A 17,671-nucleotide genomic window follows, 5' to 3' on the forward strand; every position below is an offset into this window, starting at 1 on the left:
TCCTGCTGGAGCTTCTTCTCTCGTGAGGGCTGGAAGCGCCTTCTCCTGTCCTTTGCGTCTGCCTTGCAGTGGCCTCCATGCCTTTGGGGTGCTGCCAGCATAGCTTTTCGTTTGGGGTGGGCTGGAGGGGCCACACTCAGGGTTTACTCCAGGTTCCAGGGAATCCTACGCTGTGCCAGGGATTACTGGGGTCCGCCACATGCGACTTCCTTGCTGTGCGCCCTTCCTCCTCCCTCCCCCAGTGCCCCCAGTTTGCAAGGGAAAGTAGCCAGGTCGGCCTCCTTGATGTCTGTGAGCCCTGGAAGGAAATCAGCCTCCCACTGACACCGGGGAACAAGTGCTTTCTTGTTGAAGCCACTGTGGAGGGGTGGCTGCCACGGCAGCAGACAGTGCCCCGGTGACCCATGAAGGGGACAGGGAACAGCTGCAAGCAGGGGTATGAGAGGCCAATGGGAGGAGAGTAGGAGGGAGATGGGTGCCTGGAACCAGCTGGAGGCCCCGGGATGATGCTAAGGGGGAGTGGGGGGGGCGTGGGGGATGTCTTCATTCGGGGACACCAGGGCTCAGGAAGGCCGGACATCACTGGTCCTAGGGGGAGAAGGCAGGTCGTGCAAATTTGGATGCCAAGTGGTTAAAGAACAGGACACGTAGTGGGACAGGGGACAGAGGAGCCCCAGGTGGCCGGTGGGGTAGGTGGCATCTGCGTGCAGGTGACACGAACACGGAGAGTGGAAAGTCGTGGTTCGTGGGATCGTACCCCTCAGACCCGCCCCCCGCACCCCTGCCGCCCGCGGGGCCCGCACACGGCCAAGAAACGACCCACCAACACACACGGTGCTGGGCTCAGTGCGGGGCTCGGTGCGGGGTGTCCCGCGACGGGCTGGGGGGGCCGCGGGGGTGATGCGCGGGGTACCCCGCCCGCGGGTCTCAGCGAGGCCGGCAGGGGGCGCTGTGGGGCCGCGCGCTGCCCCGGCCCGAGCGCGCCGCCCGCGCCTCCCCCGCGGCGGGCGGAGCAGCCGGCGAGCGCCGAGCCCGAGCCGCGGCCGGACCCCGGGGTGAGCGCGGGCCGGGCCGGGGTGGGCGCGGAGGGCGGAGGTCCCGGGCGCGGGGTGCAGGGCCGGGGGCCGGCGGGCGGCAGAGGCAGCGGCAGGGAGAGCTGCCCAGCCCCGGGGGGCTCCCAGGCTCGACGCTCCCGCTCGGGGGGTCCCGCGCGCCCCGCGCGCCCGCCCCCGCCCCCTGCTCCGACGCCCCTCGGGAGCTCGCCTGGGGCTCCCCGAAACCTTCGTTCCCCTCCTCCCGGCCCGGGCCGCCGCCTAGCTTCTCCGCCCGTCGCCCCACGGTTCCCCCCGCGTCCCCGCCCCTCCAGCCTGGCCTCTCGCTCCAGACCCCCCGCACCCCTGCCGCCCGCGGCCCCCCAGGACTCCAGCTCTCGGGACCCCCCCGCCCCCTACCTGGGCAGGTAAGAGGGCAGTTGCGGCGGCGGCGGCGGCAACTTCTCGGGGTGCTGACCCCCATCCCCAGGGTCCCCGCGGAGGGGCGCGTGGTGACAGCCCTGAAGCTTGTACCCCCTTGTACCCCCTGTCCCCCCACCCCGCAGCGTCTCTCTTGCTTGTGAACTTGGCGCCCGGCGAGACCTTTCCAAGCAGCTGGCTTTGTCCCCCTCACCGCCTTTCTGCGGGGTGCAGGTGGTTCTCCGGGCCAGTTCCGGTCGGCCTACCTGTGGCTGCGGCTGGAGGCTCAGGAGGGTGTGCGGGCAGGGGGTGTGCCGCAGGAGGAAGTGCGGGCAGGGGTTTCGAGCAGAGCAGGGGGTTGTGCGATCAGGGGGTTGTGCGGCCGGAGGGTGTGGGGCCGGGAGGGTGTGAGGTCAGGGGCTGTGTGTGGTCAGGGGGGTATGTGGTCAGGGCTATGAGGTCAGGGGCGTGTGAGGTCAGGAGGGTGTACGGTCAGGGGGGTGTGCGGCCAGGGCGTGTGCAGCCGGCGCTGACAGGGGCTCCTGGAGGAAGCAGGCTGTGTTTTGGGGGTCCTGGTTTGCAAGGCATAGAGTAAACCCAGGGCCTGGAGCCTGAGCAAGGGGCCCCACTGAGCATCAGCCCAGCACCCGGGAAGTTGCCTGGGCTTGAGCCTTGGCACCAGACGCCAGTTCCGTACTGCCAGGTGAGACGTTGGTGGGTGGCCCCCAAGTCCAGCTGCTTGTGCTCCTGTAAAACAGAAAGTAAACTCGGGAGCCAGGAGAGGGAGCGTAATGGGGAAGTGTGGGGTGCAAGACCCTGTGACCTTGGGAGAGGTTTCGGTGCCCAGGCTGGAGAGTCGCAGGCAGGTTCTGTGAAGGCCCAGAGGGGACGCCGCAGGCCCTGCTTGTCCGCTCCCCCAGGGCAAAGCAGCCTGTTTCGGAGAAAGAACTTGGTTCGCTTTGGTTTGTTTGTTGCTTGTCGGGGGCCTCCACCAGCACTGCTCAGGGCCTACTCCTGGCTCTGTGCTCAGAGGTCACGCCAGGTGGCACTCAGGGGACCCCGTGGGGTACAGGGGGTCAAACCCGGGTTAGCAGCCTGCGAGGCAAGCACCCTACCCATGGCTCCATGTCTCTGGCCCCTGAGAGAGGCTTTGTAGTGGGCTCTTGTCCTTTAGGGGCCAACTCCTGAGCGGCCCACCTTCCCGGTGTTCTGGGGTGGCCAGAGGCCAGCAGGGACAGGACATCCACTCGTGAGCCTGCCATGCTCATGGCTCTTGATCGGCTTGAGTCAGAATCAGCTTAGCCTGTGTTTGCCACCGAACAATAGTTAATTATTAGCCAGGTCGGTGGCTCTGTGTGTGTGTGTGTGTGTGTGTGTGTGTGTAGGGGGTGTCACCAGCCCCTCCCCCCAAGAGCCCATGGACCCCCATAGGCGTCCCCAGACTCTCTTCCTGGTGCCTGGGGATGTTATTGGTGGTCAGGGCTGTGTCGTCTCTGGCCTTGGCTGCTCTCTGCATCCCCCACAGGTGAGGGTCCGTGGTGGGGGCTTTATGTGCTGCTCGTAAAGAACTGGGGTCCAGGCCCCGTGGGTGGCTCTGGGCTGGACCTCCAGCCACTGCAAAGGGGCCATAGAAGTGGGAGTCCCGCTGGAACCCCGTCTGAGGCCATGCACATGTGTCCAGTCAAGCTTCCCTGTTTCCAGATCGCCCTTCCAGCACCCTACAGTCGCTCCGGTTGGGGGCGCTCTACCGAGGGGCTCCCTCACCTTTGCACGAAGGCCCACAACTGTCCCCACTCCAGAATGGGGGCTTGGGGGATGAGGCTGTGGCTTGATCCCCCATCTTCCACTCTGCCTTCTTGCCTGCCCCCCCAAACTCCCTGGGACAGACCTCAGAGTCATTTCCTGGGGGGGTTGCTACTGGCAGCTTCACACTGCACATCCTCACGGGGGGGGCCTGAAACTGCCCCTCTGGAGGGTGCCCCCCTTCTTTGTTCCCTCCTCCCCCTCCTCTTCATCCTTATGCTGATTGGGGCAGGGTGGGGAAGGGGAAACTGGACCTGTGCGTGCAAGTCTGGTCCGGTGCTTGTGGAGGCTGCACCCCTGCACCCCTTTCGTGTTGGGGCTGCTGGTGGCTTCACACTGAGCTGCCAGGACCTTGCTGGGCAGCACATGTGGGGGGATGGGAACTGAACTCTGGGTCTCACATCTGCAGGGAGGTGCCTGGAGCCCCCCGGGCCATGCCCCCCCCCCCCGAGAGCCCCCCTCCGACACAGCTCCGGCCCTTTTGGAAGGGCGCCGGTGGTGCTGCTGGTGGTGCTGGCATGTTGGTGATTGGCGGAACTGGCTGAGAACCCCCTGGCAGAGGGACCGAGAGGCACCTTCCTGCTGCTGTTGGAGGCTGGCCCCAGGGAGCACCCTGGGGCTCCTCTCTGCAGGGGGGCACGTGGGAAGGCAGGGATACGGAATGTCACTTGAAGATGGGCAGCCGCCCTCAGGGGCTTATCTCTCCTGCCCAGATGGTCTCTGCTGCGATGGCTCTTACCCAGAATTCCCGGGGCCTAATCTGTTTTCTAGAAGAGGTTTAATTAATGCCTGCGTTTGTGAGGAAGAGCAAAGGAGGAAAGGGAGACAGAAAGACAGACAGACAGACAGACAGATTGCTGTGGAGGGAGGGGGATGAGGATGGGATGTCTGCGGTCCTGATAGTGCTGGCTTCGCCCCAGAACCTGCCTGAGATGTGGTTGTTGGTTATTGGTTAAGGATGTGTGTCCACATTTTTGTAAGGGGGATTGCCACCTTTTGGGGGGGGGTTGGGGTTTGTTTGTTTTTGTTTCAGGTTTTGGGCCACATTTGACGATGCTCAGGGGTTTCTTCTGGCTCTGCACTCAGGAATCACTCTGGGTGGTACTCAGGGGATGCTGGGGATTGAACCCGGGTCGGCTCGACTGTGTGCTAGGCAAGTACAGCGCTTTACCAATTTCTGCTGGTTACTGGCCTCTGGGGCGGGGACCTGCCACCTTTTGGAGCAGAGCCATAGAGATGGGCCCATGGCCCCAGGGAATCCGGAAGGTTCTACGGACAGCCCTAGTTCTTAGGAGGCCGGGAAACCAGTGGGACTTAGCAAATGAGAGAGCACCGAGCCAGGTTGCATTTCTGAGTGAGGCTGAGCCTCTCCCAGAGTGGTGCCGGGAGCCCCACTGACCGGGGGTCAGCCCTGGACATAGGGAGGCTGAGGGGGACTGAGTAGCCGCAGCTGGAGAGGGAACGGGAGCAGAGCCTTGGCCCGGAAACTTCTCAGCTGTTTGCAGGAGCTCTGGGGAGGAAGCACCCATCTGCAAAGAACAAGCCGCCTCCAGGAAGCGAATAATTAAAAGGCTCTTGGAAGAAAGAGCTGGAGGGAGGTCTGGGTGTGTGCGTTTGGGGGGGGGGAGGGCCCCAGGAGGCCAATTCTGCCAATTTCTGCTGGTTTCCGACAGCCTGGGTCACTCCTGCATCTCCCCTCCCCCTCATCCCTTCACCATCCACAGCCCCCCCATGCTCCTGCTGGGGTGCTCACACCAGCAAGTCTGCTGTAGTTTGCAGAGTCTCTTCCCCCAGCATGGCTGTAGGTCCCCAGGCAGCCCTCTGCTTTCTCCTTTGCCCTCTGAGACCGACTTCCTCCAGCACAGCCAACAGCGGTAGCACCGAAGCCAGAACTTTGAATTTCAGACGGAGATGATAACCATCACCCTGCCCATCACCCTGCGTAGCTTACTCTCTCCCTGGTGGCCACTGACACTATTTCTACGCTACTTTGTCTGGTCCCTCCATCATTCGGAGCTGTGTGTCTTTCCAGCCGTGGAAACCGCAGCTTCCTTCCCTAAGACCACCTTTGTTCTGGGATCCAGCCCCCAACTTCTGGCCTTTACAGAATGCCTTGTCATGTGGGACTTTTTAATATGAAATAAAAGGAAGCCCTGGCCCTCCAGTCTAGCCACTTGCGAATGAAAGAGAATCTGAAGTGAGAATTGAAGAAACACCTTTATGGCCTCATTAACTCCTTGCCCCCGAAATGAAAGAAGCTGTGAGGTGGAGAGAGGGAAGTTATTAAGGTTGGATAGAAAAGTCCGGAGGCTTGAAACAATCGTGGAGAGCTGGAAACCAATGAGTCAGCTTTCGAAGCGGTTCCTAGAATGTGGGCAAAGTTGTCCAGGGGCTTTTCAAACAAGTCTAGACATGGGCGGGGCCAGCGAGGTAGAGCAGCGGGAAAGGGGCTGGCCTTGCATGTGGCTGACCCAGGTTCGATCCCCCAACATCGCTCGTGGGCTCTGGAGCACGGCCAGGTGTGAGCTCTGCACACAGAGCGTGAGGAAACCCTGAGCACTGCCAGGGCAGGCTCAAGTCAAAACCAAACCCAACAGAAAAGAAGTATAGGCGGGTGTAGCATTTTGCCAAGGATAGCATGGCAAGGGTTCTAGAAGTTGGAGCTGCTGTTGTCGGGGCATTTATTCTGGTGAGCCCCATATAGCAGGCCCCTCTGCCTGGGACCTCTTTCTGGCCCTCTGGGTAGTCTGGAGGCTTCTGAAAGTGTTCCCCTGGATTTAGATCTTCTGAGCAGAGACATACCACGAAACCCGGGTATTCTGAACGCTGGAGTCCCGAGGTTCCAAGGTCGCTTCCAAGTGGCAGGGCTTCTCTTTGGTTCTCAGGACTCAGTTGGTCTTGGTGTCCTCGAATAAGCCAAGGGCAGAGGCTCATCCCCAGCAGGGTTTCTGTGGGTTTCTGGGTGTCACAGGTTCTTGTCGAAGGTCCCCCCGCTGCGTGAGGGCTGCGTGTGGGCGCGTACCCAGCACCATGCAGTGGACTTGGTGGCCACCCTGGCGGTGGACCTGGTGGCCACCCTGGCCGGGGAGCCCATCCCTTTTTTGTCTGCACCATTGTTTCTTAACTGCTGTGTGCCTCAGTTGCCCTGTTTCTAACGCTGAGATATTGGTGATATCCATCTGCTGGCCTTGCTTTCAAGCTGACAGTCTCTCTGCGACAAGGACTTAGAACACTATGGCCCGTGTTTCACACTTAAACACGATTAACCATCATTAGCATTTCATTTGGGGGATGCCTTTCAGTGCTCAGGGCTTCTCCTGGCTCAGTGCGCAGGGCTCGATCCTGGTGGTACTCGGGAAGGGCCAGGTTGGCACGGGACAAGCACCTTCCCCTCCGCACGGTTGACTGGCCTGAGCTGCTGCTACCGTATATTCATTCCTTCTGCTGTTACTGTATGTTCATTCCTTCCAGATACAACCCAGGGCCCTGAGATGTGGCTGTTGCGTAAAGCATGAGACAGATATGAGCTCAGTCCCCACGGGCTTGCCGGTGGGGTCACGACACGCGGCTTCCAGGCCTCCTCTGATGGCCGCAAGTGGCTGCCATGTGGCCCTTAGTCAATGGTGACCAGGACAGCAGCTGGGCTCTGGGGTGATTTGGCCTCAGCACTTTGGCTGGGCCGCGTGTCGCCCATGCCAGCCCTGCGTCCTGCCCCACCCCACCGTGCCTGACTCTACCTCATTCCCCTTGGTCGGTAGCGGGAAGTGTGACCAGAGGCCGCGGGCTTCCGACTTCGGCAAAGTCTTCTTGGTCCTGATTGGACCTGCCCTGGCTGGTGTCAGGGACTAACCTCCCTGCAGCTGCAGAAGCTCCCAGGACCAGTGGGGACCCAGCCGTGGGAGGGAGGAGCGACTGGCCCAAGGGGGGGGGGGGGACCAATTTAGAGCAGTCAGTGTATCCCGTATCCACAGCAGCAGGGCATCCCGTGCCCACAGCAGCCAGGCCCGCTCTACCCCACAGAACTCCAGGAGACGGGGCTTAGAGTCCTGGTTTCATAGCTGTCCTGGGGAGGGAGATCTTCTCCCCCTCAGTTGCCCTCACCCGCTCCACACGTCCCTCAGAAGAGCCCAGCGTTGGCGCCCTGTGCCGCCTCTCCTGCCTGGAGAACGTGGCACTGGCCCCCTGCCAGGGGCTGAGGCCTAGCGAGATCTCCTTCCTGGGCTCCCTGTGCGGAAACCCACGGCCGGGTGCTTTGTACTTGTCCACACTCTCCTGGCCTGCTGCCCACTGAGCAGCGGCTACAGTCCAGAAAGCCCGGCAGCCCCTTCCTGGCCCCCCCCTACCCCCTTGCTCTTATTATCTTTTAAGTCAATGAGGATCTCAATGAGTGTTTTTCTTTTTTATAATATTTGTCCCACCCTTGGGAAATAAAGTCGAGGCCTGTTCTGCCGTTCATTCATCCCCTGCAACCCCCTGAGCCATTTATAATCTCCGTTTATCTCTAAGCCGCTGGGCAGAATGGAGTCAAACCTTCCCTCTCCTCTCCCGCTCATCCCTCGGGGCTCTTCCTTCCCCAGTCTTGGTTGCTTCTGGATTTCCCAGACCAGTTGTCTCTTGTCGCCGACTTGTCTGTCTCCATCCTAGTGACTAATGGAAACACAGACCTGGAAAGATCAAAGCTCGGCCACTGATGGTCAGAAGTCCTGGTGTTAGATGGATGATGTTTTTTTCTTTTTTCTTTTGGCTAATGCTCTGTCGTCAAGGTGAAAATAATTACTGTGTCTTCTTTGTGAGAGTACGTTTGAGCAGCCGGCTAACGTCAGCAGGCAGGGAAATCTAAGCGCCCTCCCTCATCCCCGGTTTACATAATTTCCAGCATTTCTCAGCGAGCAGCATATGCTTTTTGATTTTCCGTTGGTGTGCATCTTGCCCTAATGACGGCTGATTATCTCCGAACAGCTGCATTGATTGATGGTGTGTAAAGAGGACGCGCAGTAAGTAATTGCAGTTGGCTTAGCGGAGCCTCAAGCATTCTTCCACTTGCTTCGTAGCCGGGGGAGTGTTTGCTTCTGAAGGGCAGCAGGGAAGTGGGGGACTCCTCGCCTCAGTGCCCGCCCACTGCCCAGTGAGCAGACTCCCCCGGGCCTTCGCGCGTCATCTGGGGCAGCATCCCTGCCCTGCACTGGGATTGTTCGCTCGTGGGCCCAGCTCCCCAGCTGGACGGGAAGCTGTGGACAGATACGGCACACAGCTCCTCTCAGAAACGGCCGCCCTGGGGCCAGGGGCCCTGAGAGAGACCCCAGGAAAGGTTTGGGGACTGACTGAAAGGCTGCTAAGAGCTTAAAGTTTGTTGGTTTGTTTTTGGACCACACCTGGCAGTGCTCAGGGCTTACTCCTGGCTCTGTGCTCAGGGATCCCTCCTGACAGGGCTCGGGGACCCCAGGGATGCTGGGGATCGGACCTGGGTCAGTCACGTGTAAGGAAAGGGCCCTAGCCACGTGTAAGGAAGGGTCCTACCAGCTGTGTGTTTGGCTGCAAGAGACTGCAGATCTGACCAAAGTGGCGAGAACACACTGGTTGATTCATCTTCTCGAGGCCATCTGAGTATCAGTGTTGGCCAGCCCTGGGTTCGGAGGCCCAGTATGTCTGCCCTGACATGTGTGTGATTTCCTTGGCCCTTTTACTTGTGGGCCACAAGGGCTGCTGCGGGAAGGACGAGCCAGCCCCATGGTATCTTTCATTTTATTCCTGTTTATGTCTGTCATGCCAGGGATGGAACCCAGGACGGGTTCTCTTTTGGGAGCGACATCCCTGGGTCACAGTGATACTGCAGTAACTTTTTTTTTTTGTTGTTTTGGTGCCACCCCTAGCAGGACTCACTGCGGTTCCTGGCCCCCAGCTCTGGAGTGAGCCCGAGGGTTCTGCTGTTGGATCAGGGATGGCGGCCGGCTGGGCAGGCACTTTACCCCGTGGGCCATCTTTTGCCCAAGTACTTATTAGCAAATCAGACTTCAACAGTTGTCCCCACCCCAAACATCAGCAAACTTTCTTCCCTTGACAATTCATGTCCCATGAGCACTTGCAGTTAAAAGGCTATTGGGGGTCATCGCTGCCTTGAACAGGCGAGTGGACTCAGTGCTATAACAAACCAACTTTGACGGCTCTAGTAGAATAGACCATCACTGCACTGTCCTCCCATTGTTCATGGATTTGCAGGAGCGGGCCCAGTAACATCTCCATTGTGACACTCGCTGTTACTGTGTTTGGCATATCGAATATGTCATTTATTTGCCTTGTGGGGGAGATACTCTGGGTAGCAGCTTGCCGGGCTCTCCGAGAGGGGCGGAGGAATCGAACCTGGGCCAACCGGGTTGTCCTCCGTGCAAGGCAAACGCGCTACCCGCTGTGCTATCGCTCCAGCTCTTAGACGTTTCTATGTTTTTTGCTTTTTGTCTCTCTCTCTCTCTCTCTTCTTTTTTTATTGTTTTGTCTTTCTTTTGTTTAGACATTTCGTGTTTGCGCACACCAAGCCCTCCCCGGTCTCCCCGAGGCGTGGGAGTTTTGCTTCAGAGAACCAGAGGTGGTTCGGAGACCCGGATTTTGAATCCTGCCGCTCTCCTTTGCTCTCCCTTAGGCTAATCAGCGTTGGAGGAGGGGCGTGGCGCAGGTAGGTTGGTCCTTTGTTGCTGGTCAGTTACTACTCCTCACTGTCCATTGGCTGCTGCTGCGTCACGTGCCGCCACGGAGGCGGGCGAGGCGGCCCCGCCCCTGGAGGGCCAGGCGTGGATTTCAGGATCCGCTGTCTCTGCCCGCTGGTCCCCCGCAGGATCAGCAATCTCTTGGCAGGGAAGCGAGAGCGAGGACGGAGGGCAACGGTGGGTGTCTGCCTCGAAGCAAACAACGCGCTAAGAAGGCTGTCGCCCGAAATAGCCCGAAATAGCCCGTATCCCCGGCTCCTCTGGTTGAAATCCCTGCTTCTCTTTCCACCTTTCGGGAGCAGGGTCAGAGCATCCTGCCCAAGGGCCGACCCCACCCTGACCTGGGGCGCGCTCTGCGCAGCTGCTGAGGATGAGCTTGAGGGCTGGAGGGGACCCTGGAAGAACGGCCAGCAGCCCTTGCCTGCCCCTGGAGCTGGGGAGACTCTTCAGTCCCTCGTCCAGCCCACATCCGCATCTGCAGAGGACACCGGGAGTGACCTCTGCTCCCACGCGAGGAGTCCTTTGGGACCCGTTCCCCCACATCCGGCTGTTTGTTCTCAGCCCGCCTTCATCGGCTGGGTGGCCGCGCTTTGTTCTTGTGCAGTTTGCCAGAAGGTTCTGTGGCAGGTGTTTCTGCGTCCTGGCATCCTCAGGATGACCTTCTGCACCCCCACCCCCGCTTATTCATCCCTGGCGGGGGGGTGGTGGTGTTTGGGGGAGGCCCAAGAGCTGTGTGAGTGCGAGGTTGAGTAGGAGGGCAAGAGAATCCAGTATTGGGGGATTCGCCCACCTTTCGAACAGAGAACGCTTCCTGGGAAGGTGGCATGGGGGGAAGGGTTGGGCCACACCCACCTGTGCTCAGGGGTCACTTCTGGCTGTGCTCAGAGAACTGTCCGTGGGCTGGGGATAGAGCTGGGGTCTGCAGCACGCCAGGTGAGCCTCTTCGCTGCTGTCCTCGCTGTGGTGGTGGGAGGTGGTAGCCAAGCTGTGGCCAGGCAGGAGTTAACCAGGCCCCAGGCTTGGGGCCAGCACCGGGCAGCCCGGGAGGACCAAGGCCGAGGGCTCAGAGCCAGGGGGGAGGGCTTGGCTGTGGGACTGTCAGAGGCCACGTAGGACACCATGCCGTCACCTCGCTCGCCCTGTCGCTCTGTCTCCGACGCTTCTCTGGCCCTTTGCCTGGGCATTACTCAGCCTGTAAAAATAGAGGCTGGCACCGCACGCCAGCCTGGAGTTGGCGGGGAGAGCCAGGGCTGTCATTCCGCGGCGGTCGGGCATGTGCCAACGAGCTCTTTCGTGGAGCCTCGAGGATGGGGCTCTGCAGCCGGCGCGTCAATGCCTGGGGTGGGGTTTGCACCCCCCTTTCCGCTCCCACCAAGACAGCTGGCCTTGTCGTGGCTCAGGAAATGCCGGTCTGGGCACACTCAGACCAGCACCGTTCATGCTGGCGTCCACTGTGGGCGTGGTGTCCAGGCAACGTGAAGTGTTGCCCGTTAGGGGGGGCACACCCTGGGAATGCAGAGCCTTGGGGACCGCCAGACCTTTGCTCTGGGTCCCCCCAGGAAACGCGAGCAGAGACTGAGTCTGGCACAGTCGCTGAGAGGCCAAGGGCAGTGTCCTTCAGTCTGTGCCCAGCGACATGGACAGTGCCGAGGACGTGGACAGTGCGGAATAGGGCAAAGAGGTGGGCCCGGAGATGGCGCCGAGGGTCCCCTGAGCCAGTTGTGCCTTGTCCCCCACCAAAGGGCAAGTTACAGGATTGTCACTACCCTAAGTGCTTGCCCTAGTCCCTTCCTACCCTGCAACGTGCATTTCCCATTTTGCAGCAAATGCATTCATTTCTTTATTTGGGGGCCACACCCGGCAGTGTTCAAGGCTGACGATCACTTCTGATAGGGCTCAGGGGGCTTATGGGGTGCTGGGAATTGAGCCCAGGTCAGCCACATGCAAGGCAAATGCCCCACCCGCTGGCCTATCACTCCAGTCCCAGGAGGCAGGAATTTGGGATTCATTTTCATTTCTTTCTTTTATGTATTTATTGTTTGGTTTTGGGCCACACCTGGTGATGCTCAGGGCTTACTCCTGGCTCTGTGCTCAGGGACCACTTCTGGCGGTGCTCAGGGGACCATTTGGGGTGCTGGGGGTCAAATTCATTGCTCAACCTGCTGTGCTATATCTCTCCAGCCCTATTTGTTCATTCTTTTTTGTTTTTTCATTCGTTCTTTGGGCCATACCTGGAGATGCTCAGGGGTTACTCCTGGTTCTGTGCTCAGGAATAACTACTGGTGGTGCTCGGGGATCGAACCTGGGTCGGCCGTGTGCAAGGCACGTTCTCTCCCCGAGGCAAGTACTATCTCTCTGGCTCTATTTGCTCATTTTGGGCGGTGCAGTGTGTGTGCTGAATGAATGAATCCTGACTCGCATGGAGCAGGAGAAACCAGGACTCAGAGAGAGGAAGGAACTTAGGAGGAAAAGGGAGCCAGGCAGTGCTCTTGACCCTGCCGCCTTGGGAATGGGGTCCACGCCAAGGTATCACCATCAGATTTGTAGACCCCGCTTGGTCCAATACTCTGGCCTAGGAAAACCTACTGGCTAGGTCACCAGGAATTCAAGGGGATCCATCTTCTCGCAGGGCCCTGGGGGTGGGACGGACATACAGGCATGAACCAGAGACATAGCACAACTGTTAGGGCACTTGGCTGTGGCCGACTGGGTTCAATCCCCCCATCCCATATGGTCCCCCGGGAGGAAGCTCTGAGTAACACCTCGTGTGGCCCCCAAACCAACCAACCAACCTTCTCTTGTCCTGCCTGGATCCTTGTGGCAAATGCTATTTCTTCTTCTTTCTTTTTTTTTGGTCACACCCGGCGATGCTCAGGGGTTACGCCTGGCTCTGCACTCAGGAATTACTCCTGGCGGTTTTGGGGGGACCATATGGGATGCTGGGAACTGAACCCAGGTCAGCCGAGTGCAAGGCAAACGCCCTACTCTCTGTTCTATCGCTCCAGCCACACAAATGCTATTTCTTTTTCTTTCTTTCTTTCTTTTTTTTGGGGGGGTCACACCCGGCAATGCTCAGGTCACTCCTATCTCTGCACTCAGGAATCGCTGCTGCCGGTGCTCAGGGAACCATGTGGGATGCTGGGAATCGAACCCGGGTCGGCCACGTGCAGGGCAAACGCCCTCCCCGTGTTGCTACGGCTCCTTCCCTGACTGCTGTTTCTGCGCCGCCTTCCCCTTGGCTCCCGACTGTGCTGGAACCTTCTTGGACTCCCTCTGCTCCCGCAGGAAGTAGTCTGACGCCAGCCCCACCCTCCACCCAGTTCTCAGCTGAGTCAGCCCCACATCACCGTCCAGGCCCGGGACCCTCCCTGGGGCGCCTCCGCTGGGTCCTCCCTCCCACCCCTTCCCCCCTCTCGATTTCTAGCAGTGTCCCCCTCTTCCCAGAAGCCCTCTTGGCCCCTCCCAGCAGAGCCCTGCCTCCTCCCTCTGCCTTCCTCTCAGTGTCCCTGAGGTTCTAGAGCAGGGATGCAACTTTGCTGAGGGGGGCAGGGGTCTCCAGCAGTAAACTGAGTTTGATCTCTCTGACGCGTCAAGTAAAAACTCATTTGTACTGTGTTTTGAAAGAAGGGCACCCTTTGTTTTGTTTTTGTTCGGGGGCCACACCTGAGGGGGCTCTGGGTTTACTCTTGACTTTGCGTTCAGGGCTCACTCCTGGTGGACTCAGGGGACCGTATGGGGTGTTGGGGCTGGAACCCGGGTTCAGTGTGCCGTGCAGGTGCCCTCCCCGCTGTACTATCTCTCAGACCCTGAAGGGGATGCCCTTTCAACAACCCTGGTCTCTGAATTTATCATGAACCTGCCTTGTGACTTCTGCCTCATTACGCTGTTTAAAAATCATTTATGTGGGGGCTGGCATGATAGTACAGCAGAAGGGCATTTGTCTTGCATCCATATGGTCCTCCGAGCATCGCCAGAAGTAATTCCTGAATAAGAGCCAGAAGTAACCCCTGAGCATCACCAGGTGTGACCCAAAAAGAAAAAAAAATTCTCTGTATTAAACAGCTTTGCTTTCCCCCGATTTGAAAAATGAGACGTTTGCTTAAGATAATTTGGTAAATGCAGAAAATTATAAATGATAGAAGAAGAGTCCTAAGACTCTTCTCTCTCCCGTCCTTCCCCCTTTGATTTATTTCAAATTAGGGCGGGGAGGGGGTGTTGGGAATAGAACTGAGGCCGCGTACAGGCAGAGTCTGCACCCTCACACTGAGCTTCACCACCCACCCCTCCGCCCATTCGTTTTTAAAAATAGCCAGAGATCCTCAGCACCACCAAAACAAATGCATAAATAAAAATAGCAGTACGTTCACAATTCCAAAAATATTCACCCGAACGTCTCACCCCTGTCTCGAACCACGTTCTTCCCTTCGCGAGCTTGTCTGCTTCGCAGTGTGCAGGGGTCCAAACTCCACAGGCTGCCGTACAGAGCGTGTTTGTTTTCCCTTCTCCAGCCAGCTCCCCCCACCCTCTACACACTGTCATTCGTAATCTGAGTCTCCTGGGTATTCGCACACGTCACGTTGTAAAAACACAGTGTTGCACAGATGGGGGAATCTGGAGGAGCCCCAGTAGAGACTCTGCCGGTGGTAGCAGGGGCCCGTCTCCTTTCCCGCCTCTCCTTTCAGCCCTTTCCACGTTTCCTTGAGATCCCCTCTGCTTTACCCACGTGAGAGTTCACTGTGTCTAGTTTGCTGACACCTGCACACTGCATCGTTCATCTCTTTTTGTTTCTCTGCTTGGAGGCCACGCCCAGCAGTGCTCAGGGCTTACTCCTGGCTCTGTGCTCAAGGGAAACCATGTATAGCAGTGTCAGGGGTTGAATCAGACCTGGCCATGTGCACAGCCAACATCTTAACCCACTGGACTATTTCTCTGGTCCCAGAAAGTAGTCACTTATTTATATTTTTAAGGGGTTTGGCTCACACCTGGTAGTGCACAAGACACACTCCCAGCTCTGCACTCTAAGAATCACTCCTGGCGGGGCTCAGGGGACCAGACCGGATGCCAGGGATCAAACCCCGGGTAGGCCGCATGCAGGGCAAATGCCCACCCCACTGTAATATCGCTCCGGCCCCTCGTTGGTTCATATATGTGTATATATATATATATATATATATATATATGGCTTTTTTTTTTTGCTTTTTGGGTCACACCCAGCAATGCACAAGGGTTACCCCTGGCTCTGAACTCAGAAATCACTCCTGGCGGTGCTCAGGGGACCATATGGGATGCTGGGAATTGAACCTGGGTCGGCTGCGTGCAAGGCAAATGCCCTAACCGCTGTGCTATCTCTCCAGCCGCTATATATGGCTTTTTGGGTCACACTCAATGATGCTCAGGGCTGCTCCTGGCTCTGCACTCAGGAATCACTCCTGGCAGTGATCACCCCTGTCAGGGGACCATAATGGAATGCCAGGGATCAAACCCGGGCTTGCTGCATGCAGGGCAAACACCCTCCCCTCCAGCCCCTCATTGGTTCATATTTTGGTAATTATTTCCGTTACTGTTGTGTATGCGTGAGTGAGCCCTTTCCAGGACAGACACCCAGATGTGAGTTCTTGGGCAGCGTGTGCATGTCCATTGTCTTAATGAGCACTGTCCAGCTCTTCCCTGCCACGCTGTCATGTAGGGGCCACTCACGAGCGTGTGGGAGCTCCCGTCTGAAGGGTGAGGCATGGGTGTTACCTGAATATTGTGCTTGTGGGCCACCAAGATAGCAGGGATTTGGGTGCCCACCTTGCATGCCGCCAACCCCAGTTCTACCCCCAGGACCACATGATCCCCTGGGCACCATGCTTCTGTTCAACCTTTGCCCCCCAAACGGCCATCTGTGCACATCTACAAAGTATAATCGTGGATGTGGGGATGGAGATATAGTACAGTGGGTAGGGCGCTTGCCTGGTACGCGGCTCACCTGGTTTTATTCCTGGCATCGCATGTGGCCTTCCGAGCCCCATCAGGAATGACCTTGTGTGCAGAGCCAGGAGTAAGCCCTGAGCAACTCTGGGTGTGACCCCTGAAAAATACAAGAGTTTGTGCTATGAGTTCTGTAGCCTTTGGGGGCTCCTTTCTCATGAAGGCACATTACAGGTTTTGCACTTTTCTTGCCCTGGTCTCTGTATTATTTTCCAAAGCCCGTTGCTTGGGGGGCTCTTTCCCAGACCACGGGCGGGCCTTTATCTGAGACCGTTTCTCCCCTTGCTTCCCAAAGGCTGACAAGTCAGAGGAAGGAAAAGTGGAAGGTATATCCCGTAGAGGATAGACACTGGCCTGTTCCCGGATGGGACCCCGTACAAACCTGAAGGAGATGTTGGAGATCAGGGGCTCATCCCTCAGACATCACCGGAAGTCTTCCCCAAAGTGGGCGATGCTGCCCCCTGGGGGTGGGCACTGGAATGACCTGCAGAGGCTATAGTCGCCTGGGGTGCAATAAGGGGGCACTTTTGGCTAAAGGTTGATTTCAGGGGGGCATCCCCAGTACATTGGCAGCCCTGGGCCTGTCTTCCGGCTTCCAGCTCCTCTTCACTGTCGCCTCTGCTGTACCCTGAAGCCAGCACCATGTCATCTCATTAGGAGGGAGGATGATGAGGGTGGGCATGGTCTGTGATGCCCCAGCCACGAGCAGTTCCTGGCCACACTGCAAGTGTGTGTGTGTGTGTGTGTGTGTGTGTGTGTGTGTGCTCTATAGAAGGTGTGAGCCCTGGTGAGCACATGTGCAAGGCCTGAAGCTAAAGTGAGTGCAAATCTTGCGGAGCACTGTGGCTGAGTATAAGAGCACTAACTGCGTGAGCACCACAGCCAGGAACATGTGTGACCCCCTGGTCAACATGAAGGTCAACAGCAGCAATAAAGGGAAGGGAAGGGGAAGAGGGAGGGAAGAAAGAAAAAGGAAGGAAGGAAGAGAGGGAGGAAGAAAGGAGAGAAGGAAGGAGGAAGAAAGGAAGGATGGAAAGAAGGAAGGAAAGAAAGAAGCAAGGAAGGAGAGAAGAAAGGGAGAGGAAGGAAGGAAGAGAAAAGGAAGGAAAAGAGAAAGAATGGAAGGAAGAAAGGAAAGAGAAAGAAAGAAAGAAAGAAAGAAAGGAAGAAAGAAAGAAAGAAAGAAAGAAGGAATTTAACCTAGGAAGGGTAAGCTCTCTTGCTGAAAACTGTAGGTTGCATAAAAAGAATCTAAGACATAAGTCAGTGGGAAGATATTCCAGGCTCATGGTCTGAAGAAAGCATCTTGTCAAAATATCGATAACCCCAAGTGATTACAGACTTGGGGGGAGCCCCATGAGCGTCCCAGGGCAGTGGGTGGAGGCGGCTCTGAGGGAGAGCACTCGCATGGCATGTGTGGGGCTTGGGGGTCCATCCTCAGCACTGAAAAGCAAATTTCCAATCAAGTTCAGGAGAGATACACAGGAGACAGCTGCTTGTATGAACCCACGCTGAGCCAGCTTCAGTCCCTGGCACCACCTCGGTTCCCCTGAGTGCCATCAAGGGATCAAGGGTCACTCCTGACCAAAGAGCCAGGAATAGTCCAGGAGCACTGATGGTTGTCACTCCCCTGGCCAACCCCCCCCCCCCAAAAAAAAGAAAAAATCCGAGCATTTTCCTTAGAGGTAGAAAACTACAATCCTAGGGGGCTGGAGTGATAGCACAGTGGGTAGGGCGTTTGCCTTG

General features: G+C 57.8%; 1 protein-coding gene across 2 annotated transcripts in view; it reads left to right on the forward strand.

The window, feature by feature from the left end:
* The first annotated feature begins 1,007 nt into the window (after positions 1-1,007).
* The window catches only part of PXYLP1 (2-phosphoxylose phosphatase 1), a 58,337-nt gene continuing 41,673 nt past the window's right edge, over positions 1,008-17,671 (forward strand). The window contains exon 1 of one of the 2 annotated variants that reach the window (XM_056121676.1): positions 1,008-1,055. The gene's annotated coding sequence lies outside the window, so the exon portion shown is untranslated. Of the gene's footprint in view, positions 1,056-9,796; positions 9,922-17,671 lie in introns of those variants that run through there. The other variant, XM_056121675.1, reaches the window with a different exon arrangement.

Source organism: Sorex fumeus, unplaced genomic scaffold, assembly GCF_029834395.1.
Source record: "Sorex fumeus unplaced genomic scaffold, SorFum_2.1 ptg000044l, whole genome shotgun sequence".
NCBI classification, from domain to species: domain Eukaryota; kingdom Metazoa; phylum Chordata; class Mammalia; order Eulipotyphla; family Soricidae; genus Sorex; species Sorex fumeus.